This window comes from Epinephelus moara, chromosome 8 (genome assembly GCF_006386435.1).
Source record: "Epinephelus moara isolate mb chromosome 8, YSFRI_EMoa_1.0, whole genome shotgun sequence".
In the NCBI taxonomy this organism is placed as follows: Eukaryota; Metazoa; Chordata; class Actinopteri; order Perciformes; family Serranidae; genus Epinephelus; species Epinephelus moara.
The window spans coordinates 21,951,060-21,973,315 of NC_065513.1; the positions used below are offsets into that span (position 1 = coordinate 21,951,060).

A 22,256-nucleotide genomic window follows, 5' to 3' on the forward strand; every position below is an offset into this window, starting at 1 on the left:
ACGTCAACGACAAATTTCCATAGCCATCTGTCAGAAAGTTTGTATTCTTTGGTGTGGTCCAAATTGGCGGAGTGACACTGCCATCCCTAGCGCCATGCTACGAGGGAAAGGTCTCTGCAAACCAATAATGATCATTCATAATAACCTTGCTCATTCATTCTCTTTTCATGAGGTAAGGCATACATGAAAAGGAAAGACAATGACAGAATCATAAGGTCAGTAAAAGGTGGATGGGGATAGAAAATGCATTGAATTGCAGCGAACACCTGCTGTTGTAAGTTATACGCCCTGTTGTTTAAAGGACAAATAAAATATTTCTCTCCAGAGCAAAACAGAGTAGATCAATACAATAAGTGGTAGGCTGCACATTGCAGAGGCTCCTAGCTATCGCACATATCAGTCCATGAGATGCTGCAGAGTTTGAGGATATCAAGGCAGGACTCAGAGTACCTGGACATCAAACCGCACTAAGCTCCCATACCACCTCCTGTCCTTTCCTCTCTCATCGGCCAGAAGGAGCTTAAAGGGAAAGAGCTCAGGTTGGGTAACAGACACCAAAAGCTTTCCTTTTTTCACAACAAGCTGTCCAGCAATGACCTATAAAATTCGTTTAAGAAGACCTCGCTTCATTCTTTCTCTCTCTCTTCTCTTTTATTTGGGCATGATGAGGATCCATTTCAATAACCCTGATCTCTCAATTCTTGTTTCAGGGAGTTACGTAACAGCTGCACTATTAGAATAACAATTGGGAGGAGAGATTAGCGCAATCGGCCAAGGAGAGAGATAGGAGGAAGATGAAGCAGGGAGGGAGGCAATAGGAGGGAAATCTAAGGAAGCCCCTCAAAATATGACACATCATTTCACGTGCTGTCTCACAAATGAATAGATTAAACCGTGCAGTGGGAGGGCGAACGCAGATGAATTCTGCTACTGTTAATATTTTTTGGAGGTTTACACAAGCCTGTTGTGAGAAGACTATACGCTTTACTGAAAGCACTGCAGTCCTACGTGTCAGTTCAGCTTCATTTACAATCATCAGCCGAAAAACACCAATAAATGCTTGTGTCTCACAGGCTTTCTTTGATTACGGAGATAACACAAAATTAGTGGATGCTGATGCTCGTGGCTTCAGTCTATATCGAAAGGATGAATCACTGCAGTGAGGATGAAACCGAAAACATGATGAGAAATCTTTATCACGGATCAACAATTTAAAAATACCCCCAGGCTTTGGAGTTTTGGGGAAGCCAAACCCCTGCAGAGAGGGAGTGCCTGCTGGATGCTTGATGTTATTTTGCTCTTTTTCTTTTTTTTCTATTTTAACAATGATCTGAGAGTAACTTTTGAGCAGGGGAGTCGTCTCGTCTCTCTAATCAAATAAACCTGATTCGATGTGGTGGGCTATCTGCTTTGGAATCACTCAGTCTTCGCTAGCTCATAAATAAAGACCCGCCATCGCCCTGGTAAAGGGAGGACAAGGGAGGAGAGAGGCGGGGGTTGGTGAATTGCCTCACATGCGCCTTCCAGTCCTGCTTTAATTAAAGGAGAGTAGGCTGCAGCTCCCGGCCAACCTGCCCCAGCAGCACTTACTGTAGAGCCAGGAGCTGGACTCACTGAAACTCATTCCCAGGCTCCATCAACATGAGTGAGTGCCTTGGCCAGGCCTGCTGAGTCATCTGTCTGAGGGGTTCCACAGGGTCACCTGGGCTGCAGCCACACACCATCACATTAGTGTCCTTAGAAAGACTAAACATAATCTTACCACTAAAAGAAATCTAAAACCCAAGATCTATCTGGAAGAAAATGCAGTTTTAGAGCCACAACATATTCCTCCAGAAAACCCCAACGACGAATCGAACGGGAAAATATCCAATTAAATACAATTATCACAAAGTTTAAAGCAGGGGTTAGCCACCATTTTGGTTTTGGGGACCGGCAAGCTGGCATAGAGTGGTCTCGTGGACCAGTAGGCGATATGTGGGTATAATATTAAAAAAACGATCCGCAATTTCTGTGGTATGTGTCTTCCGTATTGTTCCCCCAATTCAAAAACACATAATCTATGAATGTGCATTTGCGTTGGACACAAGAGGTCTCCTACAGTACATCACTGAAAGGTCCATTTTCACAAGACAGGAAACAGGGTGAAACAACTAGCCCGGCATATTTCAAAGGTAACAAAATATGCCTACCAGCACCTCAGAAGTTTACTGATTAAACTGTTATATCTTGTGTGTTTAAATGTATACTATGTGGAAGGGGTGGGTGATATCGCCCTAAAATAATATCACGATATTTCAGGGTATTTTTGCAATAACCATATTCTCTGATGATATAATAAGTAATACAGTTTTACATGTCAACCTAACAGTTTACCTTCAAATATTCAGTAAAAACTAAATAAAATAATCTCTTATTTCTTTAGTTTGTGAACAACAACAGTAACTCAGAGTGAGATTTAGATTCTGTATACAATATTAATAGTTAAAATAATATCTACCACAAATCACACATTTAAACAGCTCACAAATACAAAAAATGTACCCTGGGATCTATATATAAATAAATCAACAGGCGATTTCCTTCTTTTAGCAAAATCCTAAATGATAGAGTTGTTTTTTTTTCCCACCTGGACCTTTATGCTCTGCTATTTCTCCTCCAATCATCACACTGTAACCTGTGACAGGCTGTTATGCTATGATAACTATCGCACATTCACAAATATGTAGTTTTTTTGTCGAGCCACGAGCATTACATAGGTTTACCATACAAAATGTTTATGACTACATCACAGCGGAGCTGCTGAATGAGTTCCCTCTGAGCAGTAAGAGTCTGAGAAGTCCGGGGCTGTTCATAAAACATTCAGGACACCAGTTTATTCCACACTACTGAAGCTGCCCCTTTTTGGAACCACCGCGGAGTCGGTAATAATTTTGGTTTCATCCATAATTGTTGACGTGGGTAACAGTATGATGTCAATATGTCAACAAGTTGACTTCATTTGTCACGATATTAAAAATGATACTGGTATTATCATGAACAAGATGATATGGCACACCCCTACTATGTAAATTGTTGGTTATGGTTTGTAACATTAAAAAGGATAGTGAAAGTTAGAGCCAACCCCAGACTCACTCTTGTTCACTATATTTGTGTCAATGTTATCCTTAGCTATGCGTGCTGCTTACAGTCTGGCACCTATAAGTCATGACCTCACCTGCGTGCTGTGTTTGGGAACGTCCTGAGCATTGCAACATAAGAAGAAAATGAGAAAATACAGGCAGAGGGCAGAGTCTCTGCAGATAAATACACCACACAAACTTCTGTCTTTACATTGTGTTTTTGGTAAATCCTTCATAGTACACCTTTAATCTGTACAGAAAACAAAGTGTAAAAATAACAAGTTACAGTTTTGCCAAGAGCAGTGACTTCCTGAAGTCTGGTACTCACCATGGCAACCACCAGAGACTCCAGGAAGTTATTGCCCAGGCCATGAAATAGTCCAGCAGCTTGAGTAGCATTGATCTTCTCATCAGTTGGCAAGAAAAGGAATAGGTTTATTCTCCAAAATTACAAATTCCTGTAAGGTCTTAATGGCATGTTCAGTATATCAGAAAAATAATCTGTTTGACTGATAATAAAATAATCGTTAGTTACAGTCCTTATTGGACCAGCCAATATCTCTTTGAGGTAAAACAGGAGGCCAGTGTTTATTTGTCTTGAGCCTGAAATGGATATCGACTGAAGCCAAGTTTCAGATGAAAGACAACGATCCACATATAAACTATTTACACGTTGTAGCAGCCAATGATTAAATTGATTACTATCTCCCAATGGTTTGACCTGAGGAATGGGCCATTTAAAATTCATCGCTTTGATCACAGTAGCCAAAGAGCGAACAGGTAAGCAGGCAGGCAGGGATGATCGGCAGACAGGTGCTAGATTTGCCTGTGATGGGCTTAGTCACTGCTGCAGCACCCCTAATCCACTGCACCAAACCTGGACACACACTCAAAAAACACAAAGCCATACATACACTTTAACATGGCATCAACATCTACAGCAGTAAGGTGGCAATCTGTCTCAGACATCGACACATTAACCTCAGTGAAGGCTCAGCTTCCTGTTCAGACAGGGAGGGTGAGAGATTTTGGAGGGCAGACAGAGACGAGGCTGGAATGCTGATCCTCTGCTGCCACCTCTGCTTTATATGAAGATGGAGATGGCACTTAGATAGTACTTTCAGCGTTGAAATGTTCCCCGGCAGCCATGTTAGCTGCACAATCCTGCACCACGGCTGCTGTTTAGAAAAACCATACCTTATGGATGCCTGATGGGCTGCGATATGCAGCTGCAGCCAACACCTCTGAGTGCCAGACAATATACAGCAACAAAAGGAGCCACAGTGCATCCTGACCAGACTTATTGTATTGATGAGTCTGAGTACCAGCACCACTAAGTGGTCAGTCCTTAGCTGCTACGACTCTTTCTCTGCACTTCACTGCCTTGCAAGTAACAGACAAGCTCGACTACACAGAAACTGGATGTGAACACACGGTGACCTTTTAGCTACATCAGATACAGGCTTCACATATGATCTTGCAACACTGACATTACAGTACAGTTTTATAGTCCTATACCAATTAGTCAAATCAGCAGATGTTCTCATTAACTGTTTTTCACATTTGATGGCTCTAGCTTGTTAAATGTGAGAATGTGCTGCTTGGACTTGTCTTACATTACAGTGAACTGAAGTAAACTGAATATCTTTGGGTTTTGGACAAAGCAAAATGTAACATCATCTTGCCTCTCTGAAATTCTAATGGGCCATTTTCACTGTTTTTTATAGATTAATGGAATAATCATTAAAAAAAAGAAAATAATTGCCAGATTATAACAAATAATTTTAAGTTTTGTTTTGGAAGAAGCAGCTTTTGTCCCAGCATGCCACGGTGTTACATTTGCTGGCAGAAAAAGCTTTGAGGGATGGGCATGAGTGTTCGAGTACTTGTCAGTATACTCTCAAAGTGTTACTCAATCGCTGCCCAACCTCCCACATGTGAACATGACTTTTAAATTTGTTTTTAGCGTGTGCAGTGTATTTCTTCGCTCAAAAGGAATATACTCCAATTATCATGGAACTACTGCTGGAGTGTGAGCTCCGCACCGGGAAACAGTTGGTCAGGGTCCGTTCACTCACACACACACACACACACACACACACACACAGTGACAGGGCTAACTGTTAGCATCACACAGCTAATGTTTCCTAAACAGTTATTAATGGGACAGAGTTAGGCTGTTTTGTGCCGTTGTGAGATTTTTGGAATATTTAACAGTTCAGTGTTGGATGTTAGCCGGTGCTACTGTTTTACCTTGTACTAACTGGGCAGACATTAAACTGACGTTAGGGTTAGGGTTAGAGAGTGGCTCCGGACTCCCAAGACTGTTCTTAAGTTCTGCCTTTAACCTATGCAACAGCAGCATCAGAAACTTTGATCAATTTCTTTATGATAACTTTGAATTTATGGTTTAATAGGCTAATTGAAGCCTGGCTGTTCAACAAATGGATTTCAAATTGCACTTGTTTTTTGTTGGACAATTTCCAATTTCCAAGTACTCGAGTACTCTATACTATTTAATATGTGCACTCAAATATGGAAGTTACTTAAAATGCCCATCCCCGCTGCCTTTAGAGACATTTACATAGTTTGTTTAAAATTGCCACTAGAGTTGAAACAGTAACAAATAATTAATGTGCACCAGTTTTGATAAATTGATTATTTATGGAAGCCTTTCTTTTTTGCCAATAAGTCACTGGTTCTCAGCTTCTCAAATGTTCTTCTCAAATTTGTTTTTCTAAATAAACTAAAATAAAATGGCAGAAAATAATTGATAATGAAAATAATCATTGGTTGCAGCCCAGGCTGCTGGTAACGCTGCTCAGCCATGCAGCCAGTTTTTCCCAGTGGCCACTCACGGTATTGCAGCACACAAAATACATTGCCTTCCAAAAAGCACTTTCCCCATAGGCTGCCATTCTAAAAAGACATGTGTAAAACTGTTGACAGGACAAGTCAGACTGCAAACAAAGTTAATTATGACTCTTTCTATTATGATTTGTGATGTCATTACAATGTAAAGTCTATGAGCAAAGTGGGAACTCATGGGCGGGGCCAGCAGGAGAAAAACTACTGCGCATATTCAGTGGACTGCAAACCACATAAGTAAAACCAGAAGCAAGAAACATGTTTTTGGCCTATGTGCCAGGCGAGCAACTCCATTTGAATGAACAGGTGCCATCATCGGATCCGGTATCTACATTTATGTTGCAGCCCTATCACAAAAATAACCATTACAATTACAATAGGTGCATGAGATTTATATGTGCATTCATGACATTGTTGCCACATTAAAACTCACTGAAACGTAAAACTCATTCATGACCCACTCAAATAAGCAAAAGGTGAATGACCTCAGAGATAAATCCATATTGCTGCTCACAGAAATACTGCTCTGATATATTCTCCATGACACTATTGGATTTGTTTACCACCCTGGGGGCACACCGAGCACTGATCACGTACTGTAGCACTAAAACAATTGGAAACAGGAGGAAGCAGATCTCTAAATGGTCATTAAGAGCCCGACTGAAATAATTGTCTGGCTTTTACTACCAGCTCGCAAGACAAATTTAGTTTATTGTTTTCTTAAGAAATTGCAATTAGATGTTCAATTTGACCTCGCACTATTTTGTAACTTGCATAAATACCATGAAGAGAAAGACCTTGATTCTTGTTTTGTTTGTGTTCATGGTTCTTCTTGTCTCTCCACATTTGTATTAAAAACAGCGATAAACCATAAACTCCTAAAATTAAGCAGCCAATATTTAAATAACACAAAAGCCAAAATAACACTCAAACAGAATGAACAAAATTATGCGGCCCTGGAGTGTTGATATATTTTCAATCTTCAAAACAGCCTGTTCAGAAAGAAATGCCAGGTGCACATTTCCCATGACCTTGAAATAATCCTGAATCTTTAAATAAGTAAACAGCCTCAAATGAAAATTGCACCAGATACATTTTTTATCCGTCACGCTGATATGAAACAAACAATACACACACAGCAAAGCACTACTCCTTCCTTCATGGCCAGGTAAACCACTGCACACTGAAGCAGCTGTAGATGTAGACACAAACCCACATACAGAATGAGGTGAAAATAGGTGCTGACTAGGACAATAGGGCTTTGTTCACATCCTGACAATGCTCATTTTTCAAGTGGAGCAAACTCATCAATAAAGTAATTTGAGGACAGCATTAGCCACTGCTCAGCAACTGACCTGTGCTGTATAATATCACTACACCATGAAGCCAATTAAAACAGCACTTTCACCCTTTGATGACGAATTGTTGGCTTTATGACTCTGGACATGCCCCCACAGGGATGGAAATAATCATGTAAAACACCAAGCATACATTAGCAACAAGGGCAGCAATAAAGGGATTAAAACAATAAAGAGGACAAGCAAATCAAACAATGTCTTTAAAAGATAAAATAAATAAAATACTAGAAAATAAATAAGGCTTTTCACCCTAAAGGCCGAGGTAGCAGCTCCTAGAGGCCATAAGACCAACTGGACCAAAAAAGCCAGAGCACAGTGACAGTGTAAAGCAGGGATACTCAACTTGCTTTGCCGAAGGGGACGCTTTTGCAAAATGATAGAGGCCCAAGGGTCAGTTAATATGCAAACAATTAAATTTATCAGTATATGTAGTAAATGAATTTCCTCTTTTCAACCTTTTGACATTTGCTGTCCACACTCATCTTTGACAAGAAGCAAATCCTGTCGCAGCAGCCCTGCACAGGTCAGGTATAAGCAGGAGTGTTACTAGGATTTGAGGACATGCGGGGCGTAGTCAGGACCTCTGTCAGGCGGTCCAAGGGAATCCTCACCTAGCATGTTTTTCTTTATAGAAAAAAGCTCTTTTTTATTGTTTTTTTATGGACTCTGGCACCTTATTTAGATTCAAAGTAAAGCATGGAAGCCCACCCAGCACCCTATCACGGACCAGATTTGGCCCACTGGCCACAAATTGAGTATCACTGGTCTACACTAACCTGCTGACTGTCATCTATTCCCAGCCCTGCGCTCTGCTATTGTGACTAAAAATACCGGAGCAATAATACATCAATCACAATAAATTGAAACAATTCAATGTACAAGACATGTAAAGATCAATAAAGGAAGCTAATAACTTAAAACACATCTATAGTGCAGGATAAACGATTGAAAGGCCTTCAGTGAAGAAGGAAACTGAGGCTTACATAACAAAGATCCTGATTTGCTGCCAACAAAATGATACAGAAAAAAAAAAGGTGAGCAAAATGTATTGTGTGGTTAAATAAAAAACAATGTGGCTCTGTCACAGAGAGAAGTGTTGACCTTGCCTGCACCGCGAGGATAGGGACACTCCCGAGGTGCAGGTCGATTCACAGCTGATGGCACAACTACTGAAAAGAAAAAGAAAAAAAAAAAAACAGGCTTCCAGTGGCAGAGAAAAAAAACTAAGTGCGACGGCGGTTTTGTTAACCACCACGCAATATAAGGAAACTTTTGAATTACAGACTGTAGAAATTGACTACGTTGCTGCGGGCATCAAAGAGGAAACAAAGAAGGCACTGGAGAGAAAGACAGAGAAAGAGAGAGAATTCCCCCAGTATTAACATCTGCTCCAGAAACCAGGAATGGCTGTAAGCCGGTGTTAAAAAAGGAAGAGAGGTTGGGAGGGGGAGCTGGAGGGGAGTCAGGAAGCTTATTTGAAAGACTTAAGCTGCATGGTTACGTAAGTGATATGGGATCCTCTGAAACCATACACTTTCAGTCAAAGTTGGGATGCATTAGTACCCTCGCCAGATATCTTATCCCTGTGTCATCCATACTGTAAGAGCTGCAGGCTTCCCCTTCTTAAATCTCATCTTGCCCAGCATGCACATACAACACATGCATGAAACACACGCACACAAGCATCTCTGCACCGACTTTCACACTCCTGGTCCATTTAGCAAAAGCTTGATAAGATGTGTCTCTTAAAGAGGTTAGAGGTGAAGATATGGAGGAACATTACAGTAATTCACTGGCTCATGTCAGTCATCGCCGACAGAGTGGTGATATGTGTGTGTGTCTGTGATGAAATGACTGTGTCTGACTCTTCTACGAAAAGAGCTGAGGAGCAAACCCCTCCTGAGAGACATCTACCCCAGGTGTATCTGAGTCATACCACCTTTTCCTCTCTTCTTTCATGCACAACAAAAAGAAAAATCTAATCCCCTACACCAGCCTCTCAGCCCTACCTCCCCTCTCTGTGAAAGTGGAAGCTGTACTGTGTTTCTGTCCATAACACTGTCTCTACTGCATCAGCATCAGATTGGTTTACAGCCAGCCTGGCACGGTGCAGGCTCACAGGGCGGCTGGACTCATACTCGCTTTGCTGAGGACCAATTTGCCACCAATACACAACAGCACAATCTGTGGATGACTCATTTTCATTAATGAGTGAAATCCGACGAGAGGCCAGAGGAATAAAGTAGACTCGGCAGCTTGGTGATACGTCCCTGCAGTCGGCGACTGGCGGAGAGGAGATTTATTGTTTACAATGAGCTCTGCCAGTCGCTCCAGCTCTGCTTGGGACTTCTCAGTCAGATGCAAGTCTGCAGGTATTGCTCTGCGGTCATTAAAATGCCACATAGAGGAAAAGCTGAGAGGAGAAGAGAATGGACTGTTTGTGGAAATTGGCAAGCTCACAGTTTTCGTGGATAATTAGTGCTGTAGTGTAATTTTGCTCACTAACACCATACCGCAGTGTGACAACAAAGAAAGAGAGGAGACAGAGATGTGAAGAGGGACAGACACAGTGAGAGGTAGAGTACTACACTGCCTTATCAGACGGCTTAAGACAGGACAGTCAATAAAGCAGATATAAAGCAGTCGAGAGGAGTAGGAGAGCATGCAGTGTGTTGTACCGTTTCCCCATGTCTGTATGCACAGGACATACATGTGTGCCAGGGAGACTGTGTGTACACACAGTAGAAACACACTCATGACTGAGTTTCCATGTGTGCCCCGGCACCCCTGACCAGAGCTTGGCATGACAGAGAAAGAAGGTGGGGGGGGGCGTCTCAACCTTCCTGCCCCCCTCTCCAGCCACCCCTCCCTCCCCACCCTACCCCCATCACTCCACCCCTGACTACCCCACCTGTGAATAGTCCCAGTACCTTGCGCTTTTTATCCCGTGAGCGACTCCTCTTTTTGACCCTCTCCTCCTCCTTCTCTTTGCGTTCCGCCTCTAGCTGGGCTTCTAAATCCTTGTTCTTGCGGAGATGTTTGGCAGCTTGTGCCATGGTGTGGGTGGTGGGGGTCTCGGTGGCGTTGGCGTGTCCAGATCCTACGGCGGTGGTCTGCGGGGCGACAGCGCTGGGACTTCTACCTGGTGCCGGCCAACACTAGCGCTGCCACTGCTGCTCTGTGCTCCTCTATGGCCCTGCAGAGTCTGCGAGCGTGCTCACCCTCTGCCTCCTCCTCCTCCTCCTCTTCAGCAGTGCAGTCACACACACATCGGCAGTCCTCAGCCGTCTGCTGTGGGATGCTACTGCAGCGCTGCTCTCTCTCCCTCTCTCACTCTCCAATGCTCGCACTCTCCCTCTCTCAATCGCTTATGTACACTTCCCTCCTTCAATTTTTCTGTTGCCTTCCTCTCTCCTCTCCCTCGTTCTCTGTGCGGGAGAAAAAAAAAGATTAATAGTGAACAAACAGGTTTTCCTTCTTTTTGACTTGTTTTCCTTCTCTATATCTCTCTTCCCTTCACTGCTTTGACGTTCTGTGAAACTGCTTCGACCCCCCCCACCCCCAACAAAGATTAAAGAGGGATGAACTGACAGTCAGTTGAGGAATAGCCCGAGCAGCTTTGAGTCAAAGTCAGCTCTCCTTCCTCTCATTGCATTGATTTTGTTTCCTTTTCCTGTATTTAATTTCTCAGTATCTCATAGTCCTGCTGTGTGTCCATCTGTGGAGGCTCGCTAGGCTGCACAGGGAACCCGGCATCGCCACAGCCAATCACGCAATCACTCACACACACGGTTACCAGTGGAAATAAAAAAAAAAAAAAAAAAAATCTAAAACATGCATGAGAAAAAAAAAAAGCTGCCTCTTACTCGTTTACTCTCCCCCTCTCTTTCTGCTCCCTTCTCCCTCTCTACTGTTCAGGCGCTGCAGCAGACAGGATTGGTACCCGTGCAAGGATGTTGGTGCAGTGTGCTTGTGTTTATTAGAGTGAGGCTGTGAGCAATAAAAGGCTATTCCATATCTCTCCCTGGCCATCTATTGTAAAGTGTGATTCAGTAACATCAAAAGCTTTGCTTCATTGACTTCTTTTTCTCCATTCCTTTTCTCCTCTTCCCCTGATCCCTTGTTATAGTGTTTCATTCAATACAAGAAAGGGTGGTGTGAATAAATATATTATAGTGTGAGTGGATTCTGTGTCTTGTGCTCATGTACAATGTATGTGTGGATATGTGCGCAGTGAGAAAGAGGTGCATAGGGAGAGAGGTGCTGATGGAGCCAGCACCTGTTTACTGGTATTGCTCTGCCTCTCTCATTCCCCCTACCTCCCCTCCCTCCCTTCCTCCCTCCTTCCCCCCCTCTCCCCTCCTCCCTGCAATGCTGCTGACGCAGGCAAAAAATATCCTTTAACATCTCTCTTTTCCCAGCTCACTATACATCACACGTACAGTTCACATTGATACAGTAGACACACAAACACACACACAATCAGCACGCATGCCACCACACGTGTTTCAGTACATATATACGCACACTCACACAGAAAAAGGGGGGGCAGTTGGTGAATGGCTGTTAATAGATTGCGATGCAGCCACATCTTAATTTATGGCTTATTTTTTCCTCTCCTCCGTGAGTTATTCAAAAACAAGCAGGATGTTATCACTCTCCGTCCTATTGTCCCAATCTGCCAATCCTTGTCCTATTATTGCAGTAACTATCAGGTCTTTTCTGACAGTCATCAGTTGAATGACTCATGATTTTGAGCCCGATTTGAAAGAATAGTGCTCTTCAGAAAATGAAATTAGGGTTAGTCATGGTTGTTTGTATTATTAAAAGCCAAAATTATGTTAACAAAGCAAAGACTGTTAGCCATCTTTTCTGGGCCATTCCTGGTACATTTCACTCATTATCTGCTGCTGCTTCCTGTCCATATCTGTGTACTTATGTCTTTCTCTCCCTCTCTGTTTTCCCTCTGCTCTCCTGCCAAGGCTTCCCCTGATCTGATAGCAGCTCTCTCTCTATACTGCAGCATACTAATGAATAGGACTGGTGATATTGCCTTCTGTCTGCAATGCTACTACACAAATCACTCGCTCATGTGGCCTAGCAATGACACAAACAAACACAAATACTGACGGGCTGACAGTTCTGTGGCAAGAGATCCATCACCATATTGAACTCCTGGGGAATGTGCCTAAATGAATCACCAGCGGGACTGACTGCATGGGTAATAAGGAAGTTTTTGCTTAGCCAACTAAATAGGTCTTGTTATGCTATATGCTCTTGCTCTGCTAATGGAGGGGAAGTTTTACGGTGGATCTTAACACAGCCTGTAGGACCTCTTATAGTAGCTGGATCATCTGAGAGAAGAGAGCGTTCCACACCCATCACATACTAACAAGAAACACGATAGCCTAATAGTTAGAAGCAATGGTTTAATAAATTCAAACCACCAGATTCAATCCCTGTTTGACTCTGTGCTTTTTGGCTGCCTACCTTCAAACCTTTTCATGGATGCAGAAACAAAGAAATGTGTTACCGGCTCACCCTTTTACCCCTTAAAGGGCGGTGGATTTGTGGGTAACCTGTGAGGGTGTGATGTGCACCTCATCGTGTATATGGAGGGAAGCAGCTCTCTCGGGGTGTCACAGTGAAGATGGCAGGCGGCAAAGAGTGATGATAGCAGTAGAATTAAGTGTCTAGATAAGCTCAGGGCTACATCTTAACCGCATGAGAAGGCCGTGTTTATTGTATTGTGGTGAAGACTGCAATAAAGCCATTGTTGTGAACGGTATTACTTTTACGGCATCCGAACACCTCGCCATCCTTCCTTCTGCAGGGTGGTTCGGAGCGCTAGAAGCTAGTTACCAGCTAATAATGAGCCAAGCTAAAATTAATGTTAATAAGACAGTGTGTTCCCAACCACGGTTCGGAGCCGGTACACTGTCACTGGGAGATGTAACACATGTTTTTCAAGTACTCAATGACTGCAGCTGCATTACTGTGATGTATTAATGCTTTAACTTGAAATTAATGTGCCATACTGAAATTTTATGGAAACCACTGACTAGTAAATTAATCTAAAAACTTAAGTTTGGCTTTGGGAGAGTGACGGTAGCAATATAAAGTATGCCTCGATAATAAATTTACACTTTTGGAACTTTCAACAAATGTCTATAACCTGACAACAGCTACAACCAATTACATCTAACTAGGAGTTCAACCCACCATTCAACCAACATCCCAGTTTATTCAATTTGATATAATTTGACCTTGGAAATCGCATTTGAAAAGATGATTTAGTGGCTGTTCCGGGGTCAGTTTCACCCACTGAATAGGGCTGTGACGACAACTGCAATACTGCACTTATGTGAAACTACCGTAATTACCACTGGGCCCAAACTGGGCCCGATAATTCACTGAAAAATGCCCTTCTTTGGCTCTGATGCAGCCCCTCTTTTGCCTTGCTCAGTGTCCTGCTCACAATACTTTGATTGGTTGTACGTCATAAGTAACAGCATATCAACACTGAAAGCTGCCGCACCACAGAAAGCAAAGACGAAGATCGAGCTGCTCAAGCCAGCAAATGGACTCTTAACACTGTGTCAAAGGTAAGGCAGCAGATACTACTGAAGATGTAATAAACATCACAACCAGGGTAAGAAAACATCCATACCCTCGCAGCCATACACATGAAACCACTTCCTCTCCTGTTCATTTTTGACAGGTTTCACTAATCAAAACAAATGCCATACATGCAACCACATGCTAGAACCCTGTGGGACTTTGACTAGCAATTTGTGGGTACATATCATTTGAAAAACGTGACATTGCTTCCATTAGAGATCAGAATATCAACAGTGCTCAGAAGTGGCTTTGGTAAAATAGGCTTCAGGATCTTTTAATGGAATCACATCATCTTTGCTGGCAGATGAAGTTTGTCCAACATGATATTTAGATGTTAAATTTCTATTAATTCTGAGTACTTCAAAGACTTCTTATCTGTGTTGGCATAAAAACTGCTGCTGTTCAGGAAAAATGGAAATTGGATTATCTTGAGTAACCAGGTCATGATTTCTCGAAAGAGATATTGCTGTTGAGTTTTTCAAATGTATTTTTATGGTGCTTTGAGCACCACAAGCTGAGTACCATCTTGTTCCATTATAATGTGGAGAAGGCAGACATCTCAATGGCCAATATCTCGACCACTCAGCAACTCACATCAAAGAAATCTAGATAAATAAAAAGCACACAGAGGAAAAATATGTATTTTCAATTTGGGGGTAAACTGTCCCTTTAACATGCACCAATGTATAAAATAATCTTCATACAAATTTTTCCCTAAATATACTAAACCACTGAAATGTACTTAAAAAAAACACATAAGCCTAGTTTTGTGTTTCAGAGTGCACCCATTGTATATTGACTGTCCCTGGGGTGGTCCTGCCTGGGACACAAAGGGACAGGTTGTGTGGACCTGGGGGGAGACAGAAACACACAGCTACTGCCCGAGTTTCTCTTCAGTGTGACGGCCAGCACCCGCCAGCATATTAGCCGCTCCAGTGCTCCTCAAAAAACAGTGAACGGGACACGACAGAGCCACACATACACACCGTCGCAGACCCACATGCAAACTAACCACAGTGAAAGGAGAAGGAAGAGGCAGCCTATTCAACACATGGGAGCATACTGTATGTAACCTCACTAACAAATCCAGACCCTCTGAATAGAGACACAGACAGTCATGTGACTGCTTAAGTGTATACAGAAAAATACTTTCAATTCCAATGGAGTTAAAGCTCACACTGGCCCAGTGTTTATGAACTGTTAAATTAAGTTTTCAGCATTCAGTGTCACTGCAAGTTTTAAGTGTAGTGACGGTCAACAGCACTTAAGGTGTTAACCCCTTGATTCCCCCTTTACAACCAAAATGGTAACATGAACTGAATACTTTACTTTTTACTATTTACCACCAAGAAGTTAAACTACATTCTAAAAATTACTTCACATGCCTGATTTTCTCCTGCAAACTTATTGAAGCTGACTTAAAGAACTAATTCTGACGACCAAATATTTAACAAAACAACTTGTGCCGTTCATACACTAGAGGACCTTTAAACGACTAAAAGACTTAAGTCTGACATCCTCTCACATCTAAAGACAATGTGAGTTTTTAGTCACCGACTATAAGATTTTGCAGAGACTAAGACTCTTGCAGGGTCACTATTTGCTAGACTACAGCTAGATTGAGGAAAATAATATGCCAAACAAGCACTAAGAAACATGAAACATTGACAACTCCTTACATGTCCACAAAAACACATAACTCTAGAATCACAATGTAAATTGCATCATATGTCGACATTATTCTTTTCAATCTGACATCTACTTTTTATCAGCTTTAGTTTCACCTGAACTCGCAACCAGCCTCCATTTATAAGCTGTGCTATTCAGAAGGAGCAGACCATTTAAAAAATTATGGTTTCTCACAAAAATAAGTGCTGGTTGCTGGGTCAGATCCCTCAAAAAGTCGTTTGGTGTAAGGCCGGTATTTTCATACTAAGGACTGAAAGGATTCAGTTTTTCAAGTCTGTCCTGGAGATACATTTATAAAATCAAAGAAAATCACAATGAAGGATGTAGACATGATTTTAAAACATTTTAGACTGGCCACCATCTGAATCATATGAACTTTGTAAATCAAAAGTTTGTAAATCTGCAGTGTTGGCTTTGATCGCTCTCTGTCTAATACTTTACCATATAGGCATGACAATTTTTATGTTCAAAATGGTCAATCAAAAGCTTATCGACAACAAAGATAATAACAATGTCTACCTTAGGTATCTCAGTTATGTCAGAGGACACTGGTATATCACCTTCACTGAATTCCCTCAATCTCATTCAGCTTTACCCAGTTAGCTGAGTAAATGTCTTTATGGATGCTGACTTTAGCAATATTGCCAACCTCTCACTACTATCCACTTAACTCAGACTAAATGGTTTTATTGGTCCATGTTAAGTATTTTAATGGTAATGTCTCCCAATGATAAGATAGCGTATGTGTGAGGGTTAACCTGGACCCTGTTTTCCCATGTTTTTGTGTTTAAGTGATTAATGGTAACAACAATAACTGAAAGTGGTCCACTATTGAAGAGACCGCTGCAGCCGGCAGAGGCACTAAAAGGGTTTGTTTTTGCCACTGTCAGGCTCAGATTATTATAATAGGTGTCTTACAACATTATAGACAGGACACAAAGGGGACGTACATGTGCTACATCTTTATCTGCCTGGAAAACACGAGGTTGGGCACTGGGCTCTTCTGTGAGCCAACTTTCAAGGGCGTGGAGGCAGGTTGCATCCGGGTTGCTATGCAACTCTAACCAGTACCGTATCATAGCCTACTTACCAGAAATCCTGAGTGCAGAGCTAATGTTCTTCAAGGTGTTATATTGTAAGTGTGTATTAGGCCAAAAATATTGTCTGTGGGACAGATGTAAAGCTCTGAGTAGCCCTGCACTAAAATAATTAACCTCTCCTTCAGATTTACCATGGACTGATATTTACAGAAGAAGGAAAATATCTGCTGGCTGTGATTGGTTGTTCCTCATCACATGACATGCAGTTCACCCTGCTGCATTCCAAAATTGAGCTCAGGTTATCGCAGGACCATCGCGCCCTGAAAAATAGGCACTTGGGAAAGCGTGCACACTGTGACGGCGTTTCTCTGGCGCTTGAGTGCACCTGCCGAGTGTCTACATTGAAAACAATTAATGTGAGGGCGCAAAAAATGTGGCTTGCCTACAGCCCAACAGAGAAAGATTTTTTTGTTAAAGAGTAAGATCCTTTTTCTGTAACCAGCAACAGCCCTGAAATCGCAATTGCCAACTTCATCAGGATACATTTAAATAAACAGTAATTTGATCATGTATAAAGCCAGCATACCTTCACATCTAACTGGCTGAATTGAGGGTTTATTTCAACCTAACCAGAGTTTGTGATTGTTGAAACAGTGGTAAGCCAAACCAACTTGTTTGTGAGTTTTATTAAGTGAAATATGTTATACAATGATAAAATTATTGTTCATGTAAATGAAGTCTGGTGAGTTTGGTGAAAGAGATTTCAGGGCTGTTTCTGCTAAAACAAAACAGATCTTATTTTTTAACAAACTGTCTCTCTCCGTAATGATCCTTTCCATGTTATTAGATGCTTAGAATAACAAAATGAGCATCTCAGTGGAAAAACAAGCACTTTCAGCCTGTTTCGCTCCTGCTCAAAACTGCTGCTCATATATAAAGTCTGGCAGGAGAAAAACTGAAACCAGAGAAAACTAAAAACTGACAAGTGTGTGCCTAAATAAGCTTAAACCTCGAGCTGAGATAGAAACAACAAGTTCTTAATTTAGATATCACCTACTGGCTGTTTTTATGCAAGGTCTGACTAATGAAATACTAAAACTTCCTTAACATACATCCCTTACCTCTAGTTGAGACGTTCTGCCTGCAGCTCATGACACCATGGGTCTCAACTGTTGTTCAAAGGTCACTGTTCTGTTACTGTCTGCACAAAGGTGTACATCTGCGGGCAAGGGAGTCTTCAAAGGACAGACTGAACATTAGGTGGGATTTAAACAGTTCATCACATGCAGCTAAGAAGCTGGGTCCCTGGCAGGGGATAAGAAGTTTTTCCACAACAATGTAATAAGTGGTGTCTTCAACTCCCACCTCCAGAAGATTTTTTTGTGCTTCCCAGAGGAGGCTGGGAAAATGGAATGCGAGTGGTCCATGTTCAAAGCCTAAATTCTGGAGGTAGTGGCTGAGAGTTGTGGTCAGAAGGTTGTCGGTGTCTGTCGTGGCAACAACCTAACAACCTGCTGGTGGACCCTAGTGGTGAAAAAGGCCATCAAGCTGAATTAGGCCCAGGGGTCTCCTGAAGGAGCAGTCAGGTACTGGTCAGCCAGAAAGGCTGCAGCTGTGGTGGTCAGTGAAGCAAAAAGTTCAGGGAGGATATGGAGAAGGACTGGGGGTATCATTGAGCGGTGAAAGGAGGACTTTGTTGAACTCCTGAACCCAGCCATTACGTCCTCCGTGGGGAGGGCAGGTCTCTCAGTCCCACTCAGTCTGAACTCTTGTCCATATTGCTGGCGGAAGTTGCTGAGGTAGTCAAAAAGCTCCCTGGCAGCAAGGCGCCAGGTGTGGATGAGATTCACCCTGAGATGCTGAAGGCTATGAACATTGTTAAGCTATCTTGACTAACACGCCTTTTCAGTGTCGTGTGGAGGTTGGGTACAGTGCCTGCGGATTGGCATACCAGGGTAGTGGTTTCCATTTTCAAAAAAAGGGGATCAGAGGGTGTGCGGCAATGATCGGGGTATCACACTGTTCAGCCTCTCTGGGAAAGTTTACTCCAGGGTGCTGGAAAGGAGGCCCCAACTGACTGTCAAACTCCAGATTCAGGAGGACCAGCTCTTCACCCTTACAGGGCTGCTGAAGGGGTCATTGGGGTTTGCCCATCCAGTCTACATGTTTTTTGTGGACTTAGAGAAAGCGTACAACTGCGTTCTTCAGGGGGTCTTCTGGGGGGTATTGCTGGATTACAGGGTAAAAGGTTGTTGATACAAGCCATCCAATAAGGTATGACCAAAGTGAGAGTTGTGTCCACATACTCGACGTGAAGTCAAACACGTTCTCAGTGCGTGTTGGCTTCTGCCAGGGTTGTCCCTTGTCACAGATTCTGTTTGTGACATTTATGGCCAGAATCTCAAGGCAGAGCCGAGGGGAGGAAGGGGTCTGGTTAAGGAACCTCAGAATTACATTTCTGCTTTTTACAGATGATGTGGTTCTGTTGGCTTCAGCACATGGTGCCCTCCAGCACGCACTGGGGCAGTTTGCAGCGATGTGCGAAGCAGTCAGGATGAGAGTCAGCACCTCCAAATCTGAGGCCATGTTTCCCTGCTTGAAAACAGTGGATTGCCCCCTCTGGGCTGGGACAGAGCTACAGCCCCAAGCAAAGGAGTTCAGGTATCTCAGGGTCTTGTTTATGTGTGAGGGTAAAATGGAGCCTGAGATGAATAGGCAGTTTAGCATGGCATCTGCAGTGATGTGGGCACTGTGTTTGACTGTCGTGGTGAAGAGGGAGCTGAGCCAGAAGGCAAAGGTTTCGATTTACTGGTCCGTCTATGTCCCAACCCTCATGAGCTCTGGGTGATGACTGAAAGAATGAGATTGTGGATACAAGCAGCCAAATTGAGTTTCCTCCAGAGGGTGGCTGGCTCAGCCTTAGAGATAGGGTGAGGAGCTCAGACATCCAGAGGGGGCTCGGAGTAGAGCCGCAGCTTCTTCATGTCAAAAGGGGCCAGTTGAGGTGGTTCAGGCATCTGATCAGGATGCCTCCTGGTCGCCTGCCATTAGGGGTGTTCTGGGCATCTCCAGCTAGTAGGAGGACTCGGGGTAGACCCAGAATATGCTGGACTGATTGTATATGTCATCTGGCCTAGGAATGCCTTGGGATCCCCCAGGAGGAGCTGCAAAGTAATGCTGGGGTAAGGGACATCTGGGGTACTTTGCTCAGCCTGTTGCCCCCGCGACCCAGACGCAGCAAAGTGGATAAAAGATGGATGGATGGATGGATGGATGGATACATTGATTGTTTTTTTGTTTTTTGTTTTTTTTTACAGATAACTGTATTCTGGTCAGGGTATAAAAGCCTCTGAAGCAACATTTTACATGAAGTTGCTCCTCATTGTTGAACTTGTTTCTGAAACCTGATGCCGCCTAGCCTTCATATGTGCTTCAATATTACTGTAGGTGCCTTGTTATGGCGGCAACGTTAGGTCAGGCAACCGCAGTGTAGTTTGTTTATAGCCGTCTATGATCATGAAAGCAGTGTTTATTTATGGAAATTATCTTGTTGAACAAAACATTTAAGTATCATAAATGAGTGTTTGCCACAGAGCTTACTTTTGGCACGAAACTAAAACTCTTATGGTCTCCCTACCTGTGGGCTAGCTCTCCACCCACAGTCAATCTGTATTGCAATTTATCTGTCTGTCTGTATATTATGGTTTGTGTTTTTCAATGTGTTTTTCACTGTTAGTGCTTGCTTTATTGCTACTGCTCCTTTTTTCTTACTGTGAAATGTTGTACTGTCTTAATTTGTTTTTATGTTAATGGGACTACGGATGGAAATTAGCGTCAAGCTACAATCCGGCATCTTTACATGTTTTAACATGTTCATCAATGTGCACTGTCCCATTCAAATAAACAAATAAATAAATAAATAAATAAACAATAATCCAAAATCCAATAGAAAAACCATAGGCTTTTTGACGCCGGAACCAGTGTGAGCTAACTTTCGTGTCGACCTACAGAAAAACGTCATCCCTGGGGCATTTTATTCACCATTCAATATTATCACATGGGCAATAATGAAAATTTTAAAAAGTAAATAAAGGACTACCTTACAAAGTCAGAGCCGGTATCGAACGGACCCATCTTTAATGTTATGTCTGTGCTTTTCCAACTCTGCTGTGAAAAGGGCCTGTTGTATCTACAACAATCTGGAGTCAACTGAAAGGACCGCAAGTTCAATTAACCCTTAACAAGTGTAGAGTCCAATCAACTGCTTCAGTGTAGAAACCTCACCCACCCCTCTTTGACATCAACCAACTCAAAGATGCCCAAACTAACACCATGCAACACCAGAAATTTTGCTGTGACATTTACTGACATGCTCGAGCTTGAAACTGAAACAGTAACGCTTTGCTGGAAGCAGATAATAAGTTTCCATCTCTAGAAATACCACATTCGGCAGGTCAAGTGTGTGTGTGTTAACAAGTGAGAAGTACACTGTCCTTGGACTGGACTTTCTGGCCAGTCATTCTTGAAAGTAAATGTCAGCTTTACACTAATTTACACCCACACCACAGGTGAAACTCCTGGGACAGTATTCTCATTTCCTGCTCTAATTTAGTCATCCTCATCATCGGGGACAGGTCACATGGACACACAGGTCTGGAGAATACTTCTCAAACATTTCATTAAATCAGTTAGTCATAATGACAGGAAAGCTAATAATGCATCTTATTGCTTTGCATCAGTCATATTAACACATCAGCTGCAACAGTAGCTTGTGAACAGATACAGCAGATGCTGCTGGTTTTTACTATGCTGCTCATGTTGAATCCACCTCAGTATTTTAGAGAGTCTCTGGTGTGTTTGCTGGCAGAGGTCCACAGCCTACAGTGAGATACAGTATTCTGCAGGCCATCCTCTGCACCATCAACTGTGGCTTATAGAGTTATTTTAGCAGCAGTGTTAGTCACTATCAGCCAAAATGAGATGATGGGATGAACAAAAACCCTTGCTGTATTTGTGCTTCTACAGTATGGATGAACACTGAGGACCGTTTTGTGATTTTTAAGTGGATCAAAGGATCATAATACTGCCCTTTTAACCACGTGAAACAGATTATGGTTGGTCGTCACAGAAGATCAATTGGAAAGGCAATAAACATGGAGTAGAGGAAAAACAGAGGTCAGACAGCACTCTCTATTGATCAATAGGGAGTACTGCAACGGAGGGACAGGAACATTCACTGCACGACTTTACAGTCAAACATGAAGGGTCCTGGTAGCAACCTGCTGTTGAAATGTGTTAATTTAGGAGCCTTGAATCAACCAACATAATAGAGAAATTCACCAGTTACAACAACCAACATCAGTGATATCTTACAGGGCAAAATTTACAGGACTAACGGGACAAACACAACAAGTGTGGTAGCATGAGGACTAATCCATAATAATGATTACACCGTGGATCATAGTGCCCCCCGTAGGCTCATCTTGCAGTACTGTGAGTGAGTGTACATGCACAGCAGAGCTCAACACTGCACTGCAGCACATAGCCAACTCAGAGCA

At 42.6% G+C, this 22,256-nt stretch overlaps 1 long non-coding RNA gene across 1 annotated transcript in view; it reads right to left on the reverse strand.

The window, feature by feature from the left end:
* The window catches only part of LOC126393797 (uncharacterized), a 69,550-nt gene that overhangs the window by 38,782 nt on the left and 8,512 nt on the right, over positions 1-22,256 (reverse strand). The window contains exon 3 of the long non-coding RNA XR_007570304.1: positions 10,279-10,776. This is a non-coding gene — a long non-coding RNA (uncharacterized LOC126393797). The remainder of the gene's footprint in view (positions 1-10,278; positions 10,777-22,256) is intronic.